Here is a 15506-nt window from a genome sequence, read left to right on the forward strand (position 1 = left end):
CTGGCCACATAAGGTCTCTGTCACAAATATTCTTCTTTGTTTTTGTTTTTACAGCCCTTTAAAAGTATAAAAATCTTTCTTAGCTCAAGGGCACACAAAATCAGGCTTTAGTTGCTGACCCCTGCTGATACAGGTGGTGGTCGTGTGGGTACTACAGGCTCCCCATATGGCTTTGCATCTAGGCTTATAGGAATAGGCCTAGTCAGAATATGCTCATTAGTGATATTGCTCTTTTTGTAGAAATACTTTCAAACCATTTAAAAACTAAAATTAAGAGGAAACCTCCCATGTTCTATTTAGCTTATGTCTTTGGAGTGGTAGATCTGAAATAAACTGACTTTCAAATTTTTAATGGTGCGTGAAAACTTTAGGATACAAATTAGCATTAATTAATCTTTGCTTGAAATATATTTAATCCAGTCCAAGTTATTTTCATATTGTGCTCAATTTTATTAACACTCAAAAAGAAATTTGTATTGCCTTTGTATGGAGAGAGCTTAAGTAGCATAAATATTCAGGATTCAGTTACAAGTTGGAAACTGTCGGAACTTCCTGAAGCAGAATTCTTATAGCATTCTGGGTGCCTTGAAGCTGTTTTACTTAGAAATTGGCCTAAGATGTAAAATGTGGGACAGAAGAGGACTATGGAATTAATTCCCTTATGGGAGCTTGGGATTGTCCCAAAACACAGCCCTCCCTTGCCTCCTAGGTGGAAAACATTTGGGGCGACTCACATTTAACTCTGAGTTGTTAACACTGGGCTAGGCTTTGAAGAGCATCAAAAGTAAGAAGCTCTCAAGGACCTTGTAAACAACAGGAATATACATGTCGCATAAAGCAGACTGTGAATGCTCTAAGAGACTGTAAAGGAGGGTACGATCAGGAAAGGCCTCTTGACTTAATTCAGATGGACCTTAACATTGGCGTGAGAGATGAAGAGGACATCCAGGAAGGGAAAAAACATGGCCAAAGGTGGAAAGTGTAGAAAGGAGCCTTTTCAAGGACTAGCAGATAGAAGCTAGAGTATGTTTTGGGCATAATGAAACTTAGAAAGAGACCACATTAGGAGAGATTCTAGAGAACAGGCAAATTGCATATTTCTTTGGGCAGTGGAGACTCACTGATAGTTTTTGACTCTGAGCGAGGAGGAGAGTAGAGTCTGTGGAACGAGGCTCCAGCAGTGGTTGGAATGGAAGCTGGGTACTGGGCACCCAGACCAGGGTGACAGCAGTAGGATAGAAAAGCAGGGGCTGGATGAACAGGTCTGCTTTATTGAAGTTCTGCTGGGTAGCTGCAATGTGAGGTGCTCTGTGGGATAATGTTTAATTGAGGCCAGATTATCGAGGCTGGGTGGAGAGCTTTGAACTAATTGTGAAGGTAGTAACAGGGAGTTGTAGATTTAAGAGAAATGACTCATAAAAGCAGTGCTGTAGGAGGCCCTTAGGAGATCAGAGCAACTGGAAGTAGAGGGAAGAAACTGGAGACGAGTTTGGAAACTGATCCTCTAATGCATAGATGAAGTGGGGGAATCAGGCCATGGAACTCAAATGTGGGAGTAGGGCAGACCACGAGGAGAGTGATTTTGCCCCACAGGAGGCATTTGGAGATATTTTTGGTTGTCATAACTTGGGAGGATAGAGACAAGAGATGCTGCTGAACAGCCCGCAAAGCACGGGGCAGCCCTCACAGCAAAGAATCATCTGGCCCAAAATGTCAGTTGTGCCGAGACTAAGAAAACCTAATCTGGACTCTGGTGGTGACAGTGGGACAGAAAATGAGGCTGAAGATACAATAGAGATTTTTGAAGGTAGCCCTGCGTTACCTGGTGATACTTAGAGGAGAGTAGGGCAGGAGATATTCTCTGTTGGACAGCACTCAACAATTAGAAAAAGGGCCGGCCGGAAGAGGGTCTGATTTTTAAAGAGAAAATGATGAGCTTGATTTCAGGATGGCAATGCCTGTCTCCAGGAGATGGTTGGAAATGTGTGATTTTTGTACCTCTAGTGAAGTACAGTGAAATTCAGGTATTTGGGGTGTCTCCTCTGCTTTTCTCACCTGCGTATCCTGGGTGGTGGCCAGACAGCTTCTCACACCGCGTAGGCATGCATATACACATCAGGGCTTTGACGGATGTAGTCGTTTTCAGCATTTCTTAATAAAAGTCATGAGAAGGCTGAGTCATCTGGGGGAATGAGAATAGAGAACAAAGAACAGAGGGCCCAGAACTGAAGGCAGAAGGAGCTGGCATTTATTGAGTGCCTATTATGTTCTTTTACTGGGCAGATCATTTTCATGCAAGAACTCATTTGATCCTCACAACAACCCTGTGAAGTGTGTATTGTTCTTGTTTATTAACTAGGAACTTGATAGGCAGAGAAGTTAAAGAACTAGTTAGTGAATAGAGTACCTCTCCTTTGCCATTATTCCTTGCCACCTCCCAGCTGTTTCTTTTTGCTGTTCCTGTGATTGGTTTGCCCATAGTTCCTATGAAGATTAGAGATTTTTTTTTTTTTTTTTTTTGTCTTTTTGCCATTTCTTGGGCTGCTCTCGCGGCACATGGAGGCTCCCAGGCTAGGGGTCTAATCGGAGCCGTAGCCACCAGCCTACTCCAGAGCCACAGCAACGCGGGATCCGAGCCGCATCCGCGACCACACCACAGCTCACAGTAGCACTGGATCCCTAACCCACTGAGCAAGGGCAGGGATCGAACCCGCAACCTCATGGTTCCCAGTCGGATTTGTCAACCACTGCGCCACCACGGGAACTCCAGAGATTTTAAATTATTTTATTTTGAGTTAGATATGGGTTTCACACTTTGCAGAGTAAATAATTGTATGTATGATGATATCTGGAAGTACAGCCACTTCAGAGTAGGAAGATTCTTGTAGTTGGTATCCTGGGTTTTATGTAACTACAGTTGTCAAATGTCTTAAGATATGTTTACCACACTTGTTTTGGAATAGCAGAATAAAACGTCTTCTGAGTTTAAGGGTTTGTTTGGGGGGGACATTGTGTTAATAGACAAAGTGAATGAGCCAAAGTTTTATAGAATTATGCTCCATACCAGAGAGGAACAGGACTAGGGAGAAAAAAGTCTGGCTCCTAGGATTTATCATGAGGAATTTTTCTCTCTGGTGAGCAAGAAAATACTCAGTGGCTTAAAAATAATCTTTTCCAGAATTATTTTATTTTTGAAACATTAGGGAAAGTATACTTTTTACCACAGTAATTAGTATGCTTCTTTAGCTTTTACTTAAAACTTCTGCTTTGGGAAATGTTTCAGAACTTCATAACAGACTTTGAATGCATAATACCTTGATAAGAGACTCTAGAACTAACTGTTCTTTTATTAAAGGTTATAAGCAATGTACTCTATTAACCAGGCTGAGAAAATCTTTTAGTTTATTTGTGTTGAGCATTATTTTCTATCTAGGCTAATATATTTGAATAACACATTAATTTAACGGGGGAAAGGTGATAAAAAAACAAACCATTTTGTCTTTCTCTTCAAATTTGTTGAATTATATCTTCTCATTAGTGATAGGATTAAAATAGGGAAGCAGTGCCTCATTTATGCATTGAAAATTATAAATGTCATAAGTTAACTGAAAGTTATGATTGAAAATTAAATGTTAGATTTGTTATTATAGAATAATTTTTCATTTGTAATCACTAAAATAATTATAAAAAACTATAAAAATAATCTTGCCTTAAACAGACACTTTACACAGTTCACAAACTTTGTGAAAGAAGTCAAACTTAATGCTTTTCTGGAGTTCCTGTCATGGCTAAGTGGAAATGAATCCGACTAGGAACCATGAGGTTGCGGGTTCAAACCCTGGGCTCGCTCATTGGGTTAAGGATCCGGCATTGCCATGAGCTGTGGTGTAGGTCGCAGACGTGGCTCGGATCTGGCATTGCTGTGGCTGTGGTGTAGGCCGGCAGCTACAGCTCCGATTAGACCCCTAGACTGGGAGCCTCCATATGCTGTGGGTGCGGCCCTAAAAAGACAAAAAAAAAAAAAAAAAAAAAAAGCTTAATGCCTTTCTGTAGTGTCATATTTACTTAAGATTTTTTTCTTTCCTATGTCACATTGTACTTTTAACTTTTTTCTTTTTCTTCTTTTACCCAGTAGCCTAGAGTTAAAGTCTTAGTATCTTGAGAATTCAAACTAGGCATTTTGACAGAGCTGTAAGAGTGTGAGAAGTTGATGTAAGGAGGACTAAACTTGGCAGGCAAGTTCCAGTCCTGACCTTGAGCACATCACCTAATGCCTGGATTTTAGGATTTTAATTCTCGCCATGGACATTATTAGATTGATTTTTCTTTTTCTTTTTCCTTTTCTTTATTTTTAGGGCTGCACTTGAGGCATATGGAAGTTCCCAGACTAAGGGTCGAATGGGAGCTGCAGCTGCAGGCCTACATCAGAGCAACAGCAGCACATGGAATCTGAGCTGCATCTGTAACCTATGCAGCTTGTAGCAACACACGATCCTTAACCCACTGAGTGAGACCAGAGTTCAAACCCACATCCTCACAGACATTGTGTCTGGGTCTTAATCCCCTGAGCCACAGCGGGAACTCCCTGGATTGGATTTTTCAAAGGAGAGGTCACAGTGTGGAAATGGCCACTCTAACCAGGCATATCCTTAAAACAGGTAGCCAGACAGATTTGAAATTAATTGATAAACTCTTTCCAAGCTGGAATTGATTTCTTTACACACTTAGGGTTGGAATTGATTTCTTTTACACACTTAGGGAGGTTTGAAGAGGAGAATCTTGCCTAAAATGCTGAAGTGATTATGTATACCAGGGAACTGGTGAACTGAGGGAACCAATGAAAGGGTTGTAAGGTCCATTAGTACTTAGTTCTTCAAGGTATCTGGCCAGTGAGAATTTGAAATGGGAGATTGGACTTGGTGTTCCTGATGCTTTCTGCGGGTATGTTTCATTTTCTGTAGTCTTTCTTGATTTGTGTTTCCCCTCTGACTCTGTGTAAGGAATTTATGTCTGATGGGTTGCATGTATAGGCTTGACATAAAAATCAGAATGTAATAATAACATTGGTTCAGAAATCTTTTTTTTTTTTTTTTTTTTTTTTTGCTTTTTAGGGCCGCACTCGCAGCATATGGAGGTTCCCAGGCTAGGGGTCTAATCGGAGCTACAGCTCCTGGCCTATGCCACAGCCACAGCAACACCAGATCCAAGCTGAGTCTGCGACCTATACCACAGCTCAACGCCGGATCCTTAACCCACTGAGCAAGGCCAGGGATCAAACCTGCAACCTCATGGTTCCTAGTCAGATTCCTTTCCACTGCGCCACATCAGGAACTCCCAGAAATCTTTAAGTTCAGATCGTATACCAGATTTTGTTGCAATTTGATGAATTAGCTCAAAAGCCTTTAAGAAAAAACCCACATCTCTTCATTTTGTTTTAAGGATTGACTCTATGTTGAATTTGAGTCTGTCATGTTAAATGATGAAGCCAAAACTTAGGAGATTGTATTTCCTTCAAACCTCTGTTTGATTCCCTTGGATTCTGGTTCACATAGTGGATGAACACTGCTTAGAAAACAGTTACACAGAGTTTATATATAATTCAAAGTTTCAGCCTTCCCCCAACCTAGTCATGCTCATCCTATGGACCTCTAGATGAAGACAGTTTTAAGGAAAAGCAGGTAGATTTGGGAAATACATAGTTCTTTCTTAAATCATCAGTTTTGTGTTATTTTTAGTAAATACTTTTTTCGTAGCTACCGTTTATATTTGGAGTGTATATGCAGTGGTGAAAACTCAGAAATCTTCACCTCCCTCATGAATTATAACTTGTAGTTATGTGAAAAATGAAAAGAACTGGATGCAGTCAATAGAGAATCATGGGAGACCATGAGGACCTACTTAGATGTCAGGGAAGGGCTCTCTTGAGACATGGATGGGTAAGAGAGGGAGAATGAGGTGTTTCGCATAAGGGAACCAACATGCGAAGGGTCTGAACAGCACTTGAAGAGCTCAGAGTGTTTGAAGAGATGAACGGCTGGAGCCTTGTGAGCCAGAGGGGAGAGTGTGGCAGGGACCTCATGCTGTGGAGCCCTGTGTACAAGGATATGGAGTTTGAATTACAAAGGACTGAAAGTTTTAATTCAGGGGAGTGTTGCCCTCTGAATTACATTTGTCAAAGGTTTCCCTGCTGCGTAGAGAATCCTGGGACAAGCAAAAACAGATTGGCCAATGGACATCCAGTAATTCAGGTAGGAGGCAATGACGGCTTAGATTAGTGAGGTAGCAGTAGGCTGGAGAGCAGTGGACACATTTGAGATGTTTGTAGATGGTCGAAACAGGAGGACACAAAAGTGGATTGAATATGGAATATAAGGCGGGGGAGAACTCAGAGATGTTGCTGGAAATGACCATTGTTGAGTGGTTGGGAGAGGAATGGGTTTTAAGGGTTTTTGTTTTTATTTTGTTGGAGGTGCAATGGTGAATTCAAGAGTTTTCTTTTGTCAGTCTTAAGTTCTCAGAAGCCTTTTGAGATTGTTAAGTAGGCCTCTATCAAAAAGCATTAATAATCAAGAGGAGCTCAGAGATATTTGGTTTGGAGATGTCAATTTGAAGATTATCAGTGTGTTAGTAACATTCAAAGCCATGAAAATAGGTGAAATCACTGGAGACTGTAGAGAGGAAAGGATTGGTTAGAAACAGAACTCTGAGAACGCTGAACATTTCTAAATTGGGTAAACTCAGAAGGCTTCTAGGAAGGAGGCTAAGAAAGGACAGCCCAAGTGGTTGTAGGGAAATTGAGAATGATTATTGGATCATATCATGGATACTAAGTAATTCAAGTATTTCAAGAAAAGGATAGTTACCTATTGAGTTTGGCCAAGAGGTTGAGAAGATATGGGCAGAAATATGGCTGTTGGATTTGGCAACCTAAAGGGCATCACTGACTGTAATGAACCAGTTTCATATACTGGTAAAGATGGAAGCCAGACTTGAGTGACTCGAGGGATACACAGTGGCCCAGGAACTAGAAATCGGATGTATAGATACCTTTTTAAAGAAGTTAAAGGAAACACAGGGCCAGAACAGAAGAATGAGGATGTAAAGGAAGTCTTTTTTTGCTTTTTGAATATAAGAAGTACTGCAGCATGATTTTAGTTGTTAGGGTTAATGAGATGAGGAAGGAAGATGAGAAGTCCTTGAGAAATCAGGAACGGTCTAGGATCCTGACTGCACAGGTTTGATAGAAACTGATAACTTCTAGTTTTAAAAGGAGGAAAGAACATGTGAATATAGAGGAAAGTAGGTATATAGCTTTGGTGGAGGGGAATTAGGGTGTTGTTATCCTAATGGCCTCTTCTTCTGCTAACTGAGGCAAGATTAACAGTTTAATAGGAACAATCTAAATAAGAAAGAAAGAAAAAATTATTCACTACTGTGAATCAAAAATATAAATACTTAAGAATAAACTTACAAAAAAAAAAAAGCACCAAGGTGGCATATGGAAGTTCCAGGGCTAGGGGTCAAATCAGAGTTGTAGCACACCTCTGCAGTGACCCCAGCTGCTGCAGTCAGATTCTTGACCCACTGCACCATGGTGGGAACTCCTAACCCTTATATTTATTATCAGTTTGTTTTTGAAAAAGTGCCAGGACAGTTCAGTGAGGACAGGATAGTCTTTACACCAGATGGTGCTGGGACAATTGGATATCTCTGTGTTTAAAAAAAATGGATTTTTTTTTTCTTTTTGCTTTTTAGGGCCACACCCACAGTATATGGAAATTCCCAGGCTACGGGTGAATCAGAGCTGCAGCTGCCTGCCTACACCACAGCCACAGCAATGCCAGATCCAAGTTGCATCTGTGACCTACACCATAGCTCAAGGCAGTGCTGGATCCTTGACACCCTGAGCAAGGCCAGGGATCAAACTCGCATCCTCATGAATACTAGTTGGGTTTGTTACCACTTAGCCATAAGAGGAACTCCTAAAAAAAATGGATTTAGACATATTGTTTTATATATTTCACACCATACATAAAATTATCTCAAATCGTAAATGTTGTAAATTTGTAATTGTAAAACCTAAAGCTATAAAAATTCTAAATGATTACATAGGAGAAAGTCTTTGTGACCTTGTTTTAGGCAGAGTTCTCAGATTCGACACCAAAAACATGAATCATAAAAGAAAAAACCGATAAACTGTACTTCTTTAATGAAGTTTTAAAACTTTTTATACTTCACAAGATACTTAAGAGAATAAAGACAAGCCACAGCCTAGCAGAAAGTAGTTACATATTACAAACTTGGTAAAGGCGATGAATCTAAAGTATATAAAGAAATCTTACAATTCAGCTATAAAGAAAAAACGCAATTAAAAAATGGGCAAACGACGTTAATAGGTATTTCACCAAAGGAGATATTTTGAATGACCAATAAGAATATGAAATGATATTCAACATAGTTAGTCATTAAGGAAATGCAAACTAAGTTCCAATGATATATTGTCACAAACCCACTTAAATGGCTGTAATTAAAAAGACTGACATTATGTAGTATTGTTATTGTGGAGAAACTGGAGTCCTTGTACATTACTCTTAGAAATGTATGTGGTAGAGCCATTTTGGAAGTTTGGCTGTTTCTTAAAAAGTTAAACATATGGTTGCCGTGTGAGCCAGCAGTATCCACTCTTAGGCATCTACCCAATAGAAGTGAAAACTTATACATAGAAGGAATTGTAAATGTCCATTAAAGCAGCATGATTCACAATAGTCAACAATTGGAAAGCAATCCAAATGTCTCTCAAATGATGCAAAACAAAATATGGTATATCTATACAATGGAATACTATTCTGTAATAAAAAGGAACCAATTACTGGTAAATGCCACATCAAAGATAAATGTCAAAAACATGGGAAGTGACAGAAGCCAAACACAAAAGAGTACATATTGTGTGGTTGCATTTATGAAATGTCTAGAAAAGGCAAGTTTATACAGAAAGCAGAACAGTGGATAGCTGAGGTCAGGGCAGGAGTGGAAACACTCTGGAGGAAGACTTTTGGGGTGATAGAAAAGTTCTAAAATTGGATTACAGTGATCATGCGCAACTCTATAAATTTTCTTAAAACTCAGTGAATTACATGTATACTTACTGTGGTTGAATTTTGTGATATATAAATTATACCTCAAAGCTATAAATTAAAACTTTAATAACATTTAATAACAGTTTGGGAGGTGAGGGGAATGCAAGTATAGTCATCTTGAAGAATGTGAATTGAATATGGTAGAGAATAAAGGAACCTTTGTGCTGTCTATATAATTTTTAATTAAAACCTCAACATAACAGTGTAATCTGGCATTTAGTAATGGCTTTACATTTTTGAATATCATATGAAAGGTGATATATTGATAGATTTATGTATGGAAGAGAGTGCCACATGAAAATTCATTACAGCTGGGTATATTTGCCTGAGGCACCGGTATTTAAATAATAATTCTGGCTTACATTTATTCACTGCTTTCTTTGTGCTAGCTCTGCATGCCTTATTGTATTAGCTTGTTTTGTAAGTGTATTATTCGATAGATTTAGGAAGGGATTGAAAAAATTGTGATTTAGAATAAATAGAAACCCATTTCCATCTATTGACTTGGGGTAGTGTGATGATTATTATATATATATGTTTATTTATTTATATATATTTATATTTGTGTATATATATATTTTGTTTGTTTGTTTTTGCTTTTTAGGGCCGCACCTGTGGCATATGAAGGTTCCCAGGCTAGGGGTCTAATCAGAACTACAGTTGCTGGCCACAGCCACAGCCATGCCGGATCCAAGCCTCATCTACGGCCTACACCACAGCTCACCAAAATGCCAGATCCATAACCCACTGATTGAAGCCAGGGGTTGAACCTGCCACCTCATGGTTCTTTTCCACTGTGCCATGACGGGAACTCCATGATTTAAATATATTTAATCAGATAACGGATTGAACCCAATCCATAGGAATGACACCACCAGATCCTTAACTGCTAGGCCATCAGGGAACTCCTAACTCAGATATCTTAATTAATTTTATGGAAAATGACAAAAATGTAATACCTCAAAAATGATCTGAGTTTGAAATAATCATGCCCAGTAAGTAATAATTTTAATGAAATAATATTTACAACCTATAGGACCACTTCTGGTTGCTTTCATTTATTGACATAATCACTGTCACTCTCATGACTCTGCACAAGCTAAAAGCTCCTGTTACTTAGAGGCACTGATTTGTTGTCTTTGTATCTCTGAATTGCTGTGTCCAATCTGAGTTTGTATAAGGAGATAGATCTTGGGCATAATCCACATTATATTGATGTGCTTCTTGGGATAAAAAGTAGTTGCTAAGAGTGGTGATCTAAGAGGGATTTTATTTCTTCTTGTCTGTGGATTATGTCTATCATTGTATATGAAAATAGAAATAAATATCTGTTTCCTTAAAAAAAGAAATTATTGTCCAGAAACTATTCAAGAGTATTGTTTTTTTTGTTTTTTTTGTTTTTTTTTTGCCATTTCTTGGGCCACTTCTGTGGCATATATGGAGGTTCCGAGGTTCCAGGCCAGGAGTTGAATCAGAGCTGTAGCCGCCAGCCATACCAGAGCCACAGCAGTGTGGGATCCGAGCCGCATCTGTGATCTACACCACAGCTTACGGCAACACCAGATCCCTAACCCACTGAGCAAGGCCATGGATCGAACCCCCAACCTCACGGTTCTTAGTCGGATTCGTTAACCACTGAGCCTCGACGGGAACTCCGGATTTTTCTTGATGTCTCATTTGTGACTAGAACAATCAGAGGTTTGACTGTTTAAACTATAGAGTGTTTATTGATACTATATATTATTAATAGTTGATTTTAAGAATTCATATTTTTTTCTAAAGCAGTTAATTATATATTACAGAAAAGTTATTACAACACTCTTATAGTTTTCTGCATCAGCAAGTAGTGAGTATGGTCAAAGTTGCATAGACTTAGGAATGTGACATTGTCACAATCTGTTTTGAATCTCCACCTCAGTGCTTATTAACTTTTTTGCTCTGAGCGAGAAACTTAACCTCTCTTGAAGACTCCCATTTTCTCATCTGCAGACTAAGGATGATACCAAATCTGAAGGTTTTGTAGTGCTGCAGTGACGTGTAAATATCTAGCATGGTGCCTTGTTCTTAAAGGGTGATCAGAGAAGTTCATTCACCCAAACTCTGCTCTATTGAGGAAAACTCATAATTTGTAGTATCTTGTCTTTAACAGTAGTAAAAAAAAAAAAATCTATTGTTCAAACCTAGCTTTATACCTATTGTTGTTTTTGTTGCACCGAACTTAATACACTGCCCCCAATCCTTTGATCCTGTCAGTAATGCCTTATGCTTTTCCCTTTAATTGTGTAATTAGAAGATTTGTCCTCCTGGAGCAAAGTTTACTACCAAAGGACAAATAAAGGATATTTCTGAGGCTTTGAGCCTCCATCGCTTGTAGAGTGGTGATAACCATTAACAGATAAAGAAGTGAGGAGGGGGGTCTAGTTTTTTTGTTGGAGGCTGTGGGCTGAATTTGGGTATGCTGAGATGTCGTATTCATTCCGTCTGAGCAGCAAGGTTCAATGGGCATTTGAAAACTTGAGAGTAGCGACTAGGTGGCTTTAGAAGCTTGTACATACTTGGGCTGGTTTCTGAATGAGGCCATTCACTAGAAATGAGGAATGTTTAACTTATTGTATTTGAAATGTTCTTTCAGAGTAAATGGTAAATTGCACCTTTTGTGTGTAGATTTAGGTATTCTCATTTAGGACCTCAGATTTTTTTCTGGAACTATCTTGAAAGTAATAGGAAGGCAGGGTGGATGAGAAAGTGTAACGTCTCTTTACCTGAACTTAGTCCAGCCTCCAAAGAATTAAATCTTGGATATTAAACCCAAAACCCACACATTTAAAGTGAAAGGTTTTAGCTGTTTGCAAGCAACCTCCAAAGCAAAGTGATTGCATTTAGCCAAGTTATTATAAGACTCAGAATTAGAAGAGGTTAGCTTACCCTTTGCCATCAGCATCACATTGCAGTTTTGTGGTTCTCATTTAACACAGGTGTCTTTTAATCTTTGTAATATAAGCCTGCCAGATAATGTTATCCCCGTTTTATTAATAAGACATTGGGTGCCCTTATGATACTCAGGAATTGGTACATTCTTGAAGATTTGTGGATAAATTTCTTGAGGGTGAGTTATCCTGTGGCGTTGCTGTACCATTTCTTCAGGGATGGTGCTATTGAATTCTGCTTTCCATATGTACAGAATGCTTTTTTCTATTTAGTATCCTGTAATTGCATCATTCATCACTGAACAAATACTATTAAACACCTATAATTTATGCATCACGGTATGCACCAGGGCACAGAGGGTGCAGAGGTGAATGAAAGAAACACGGTTCCTGCCCTTCTGGAAAAGTTTCTCCTAGGTCCAAGGACCTAGGAGGGGTCACTGTTCCTATTTGGTTCATGATTTTATCTCTGGCACATTGTTGGTAGTTAATATTTGTTCAGTGTTGAAGGAGTGAGCGTGGATTTATCCTTTTTTTTTTTTTTTTTCCTTTCCAGTAGTATGTTTGCTTGTCCGTAACTTAAATATGTATTGCACCCAATTCAAATAATAATGGTAATAACAAATGCTGGTGTAGTGCCTATGATATGCTAGGTACTGTTTGCACCCCTTTACAAACATTACTTTATTTAATTCTAAGTGTTATAAAGTGAGTAAGTACAGCTTATTCTCCTTGCTTTTAAAAATGAAGATAAAGAAAAGGCAAAGTAACTTCTCCAAGGTCACACACAGCCAGTAAATGGTAGAGCTGAGATTTAAGTAGTCCTATTTTTTTTTAACCACTATGCTCTACTTTCTAAATATTATATGATTACTTATTATTCCATTTCCATGCTCAATATCTTTACCCTCTAACATATCTCACAAATATTCTAAATTCCCAAATTTCTTCGTTAAATTTGTTTGGAAAAAAAGGGGGGGTATCTGAGCTCATATTCTCCAATATGAGACCCTTAAAATACAGGTGGTCAGAAAATGAACCAACATCTAAAAATAAGGAAATAACCCCCCCCTTTTTTTCGTCTTTTTACCTTTTCTAGGGCTGCTCCTGTGGCAAATGGAGGTTCCCAGGCTAGGGGTCTAATTGGAGGTATAGCCGCCGGCCTACACCACAGCCACAGCAACGCCACGGCTGCAACCTACACCACAGCTCACGGCAACACTGTATCCTTAACTCACTGAGCAAGGCTAGGGATCAGACCTGCAACCTCGTGGTTCCTAGTCAGATTCGTTAACCACTGTGCCACGATGGGAACTCCAATAACCTCTTTCTAATCACAGTATTTCTTAGAAATAAAATGAATAAAGTGCAAGTAACAATATGAAGAAAAATTTTTGTTTGACATTTACAAGTCACATTGAGGGCCCCACACCAGCCTGTGGAGTCCCAGTACTGCTGTGAGTCCTGCTAGAATCTAAAAGTTCTAACAAGTCCTGTTTACACCTGTCTTTCAGCAGTATGCCTTGGAACAGTTTGGTAAATAAAACTTCAAAAATAGGGAATTCCCATTGTAGCGCAGCGGAAACGAATCCGACTAGGAACCATGAGGTTGCAGGTTTGATCCCTGGCCTCACTCAGTGGGTCAGGGATCTGGTGTTGCTATGAGCTGTGGTGTAGGTCGCAGATCCTGCTTGGATCCTGTGTTGCCGTGGCTGTGGTGTAGGCCGGCAGTTGTAGCTCCAATTTTGACCCCTAGCCTGGAAACCTCCATATGCTGCGGGTGAGGCCCTTAAAAAAAAAAGCAAAGCAAAACTTCAAAAATAAATCCTTTTGCTGCATTTACTTAGATACTACCACTGATTATTTTCAGCAGTTTGCTAAGTAAACTATTAATTTTATTAAAGTAAAGGGATAGATTTTTAAACTTTTTATGTAAAAGTTAAAGGGGCAAATAATACTCTAAAAGATGGTTAAAAAGAATACTTACGTCCACTAAAGCATAGTCAGTATCTCCTCTAGGAAGTTCAATTTGTTTGACTTTAATGAGGATCTGCTTCTCCAGTGGACTGAAACTTGGGTCAAAGCTCATGGTAATGTGGTTTGGATCACCTTACCATAGGAATGGCAGTTCATACCTTCCGGTATGAATAAAATCAGCCAGAATGAATTTGTAGTGTGAAGAGTGAAAGAACGGAGAGCAAAAGGAAGCCTGAGGTCGTAGCTGCCTCTGAGGCTTAGGAGGGAAAGGGGCAGAGAAAGGAGGCAGGAGAGCATCACGGAAAGAGCAGTCTTTCGCATGCCACCAAACTCAGATTGGGTTTCATGGAGGCATTTGTGGAAGTCAAATGGCTTCCTAACAAGTTAATACATTACCCTTTCCAAAATATTTTCTAATGTAGACTTTTGACTAATTCATACTTGATTTTTCTTTTACAGTCTCTACACTGTTGTTGAGGTTTTAAGTTCCAGAGCAAATTCTTCTCTTGATAAGTTCTCTATATTGAGATATTTGTAAACTAATTTTTTATAGTCCTTTGGTTTCCTTCAAAATTTTTATTCCAGAGGTAATATTTATCTAAGTGATCTGAATCATCATCAAGGAAAATGATGATGATCGTTAAAGACAATATTGTATTGTTTTTCATGGAATTAGAAAGGTATTGAAAATAATAATTCAAAAAACATTATAAAATACCTGTTAACGGTTTAACATCCTACTTCTTTGAACTTTCTTCTAATCCTCGCAACCAGATAACCCCCTTTCTGTAATCTTCTCACACTGTTCTGTATGTTTGTACTTGAATACAACTAGTACTTTTAGCTTCCTATTTCAAGGGTGTATATTACCCTTGATTGGTGACAGGCAGTTTGAAGACAAGTGTTAGCTTATCCTTATTTGTTTTCCTGGGAGCGCTGTGCTTGTGATAGATACCCAGATCTTACTGGATTGTGTAATTGGTGTTTCAGGGCTTCACTCCTCATCAGAACCTAACATCTTCATTTTGTCATACCACTTAAAACTATTCCAAATGACAAGGAAGGAGCCTTTTTGAACAATATGGAACCTCTGAGACTTGATTGTGTTTATCTTTTACGCTAGCTAATACTTTCGTGGTTGTTCAGGTGACTTTAGTCGGATATAGTGAACATGCATATTAACAACTTTTCTTTAAGGTATTGTACCTCAAGGCTGTTCTTTTAATTTTTTATTTTTAAAGATATAGTTCACTTTAGTAGTAGTAAACTCACATAATATTCTCTGCCTTTCAGAGGTATAATTTCTTTTTTATTTTTTATTTTATTGTTATTAAAGTATAGTTGATTTATAATGTTTCCTCAAATTCTGTTGTACAACAAAGTGACCCAATCATACACATTTCCCTATGCTGTACAGTAGGATCCTATTGCCCATCCGTTCCACATATAACAGTTTGCATCTCCC

General features: G+C 38.8%; 1 protein-coding gene and 1 long non-coding RNA gene across 21 annotated transcripts in view; both read left to right on the forward strand.

Annotated features, from left to right (window-relative positions):
* Nucleotides 1-15506, forward strand: part of REPS1 (RALBP1 associated Eps domain containing 1) — an 83997-nt gene that overhangs the window by 2139 nt on the left and 66352 nt on the right. The gene's annotated exons all lie outside the window — the stretch shown is intronic.
* LOC146405980 (uncharacterized) lies at nucleotides 156-7446 on the forward strand. The gene is made up of 2 exons (XR_014845462.1): nucleotides 156-3781; nucleotides 5300-7446. It is a non-coding gene; the product is annotated as an uncharacterized LOC146405980 (long non-coding RNA).

The sequence above is a fragment of the Sus scrofa genome, chromosome 1 (assembly GCF_054392235.1).
Source record: "Sus scrofa isolate SSC_HxYL_T2T_F1_AM1 chromosome 1, Sscrofa_HxYL_maternal_Yorkshire_Landrace_v2.0, whole genome shotgun sequence".
Taxonomy (NCBI): Eukaryota; Metazoa; Chordata; class Mammalia; order Artiodactyla; family Suidae; genus Sus; species Sus scrofa.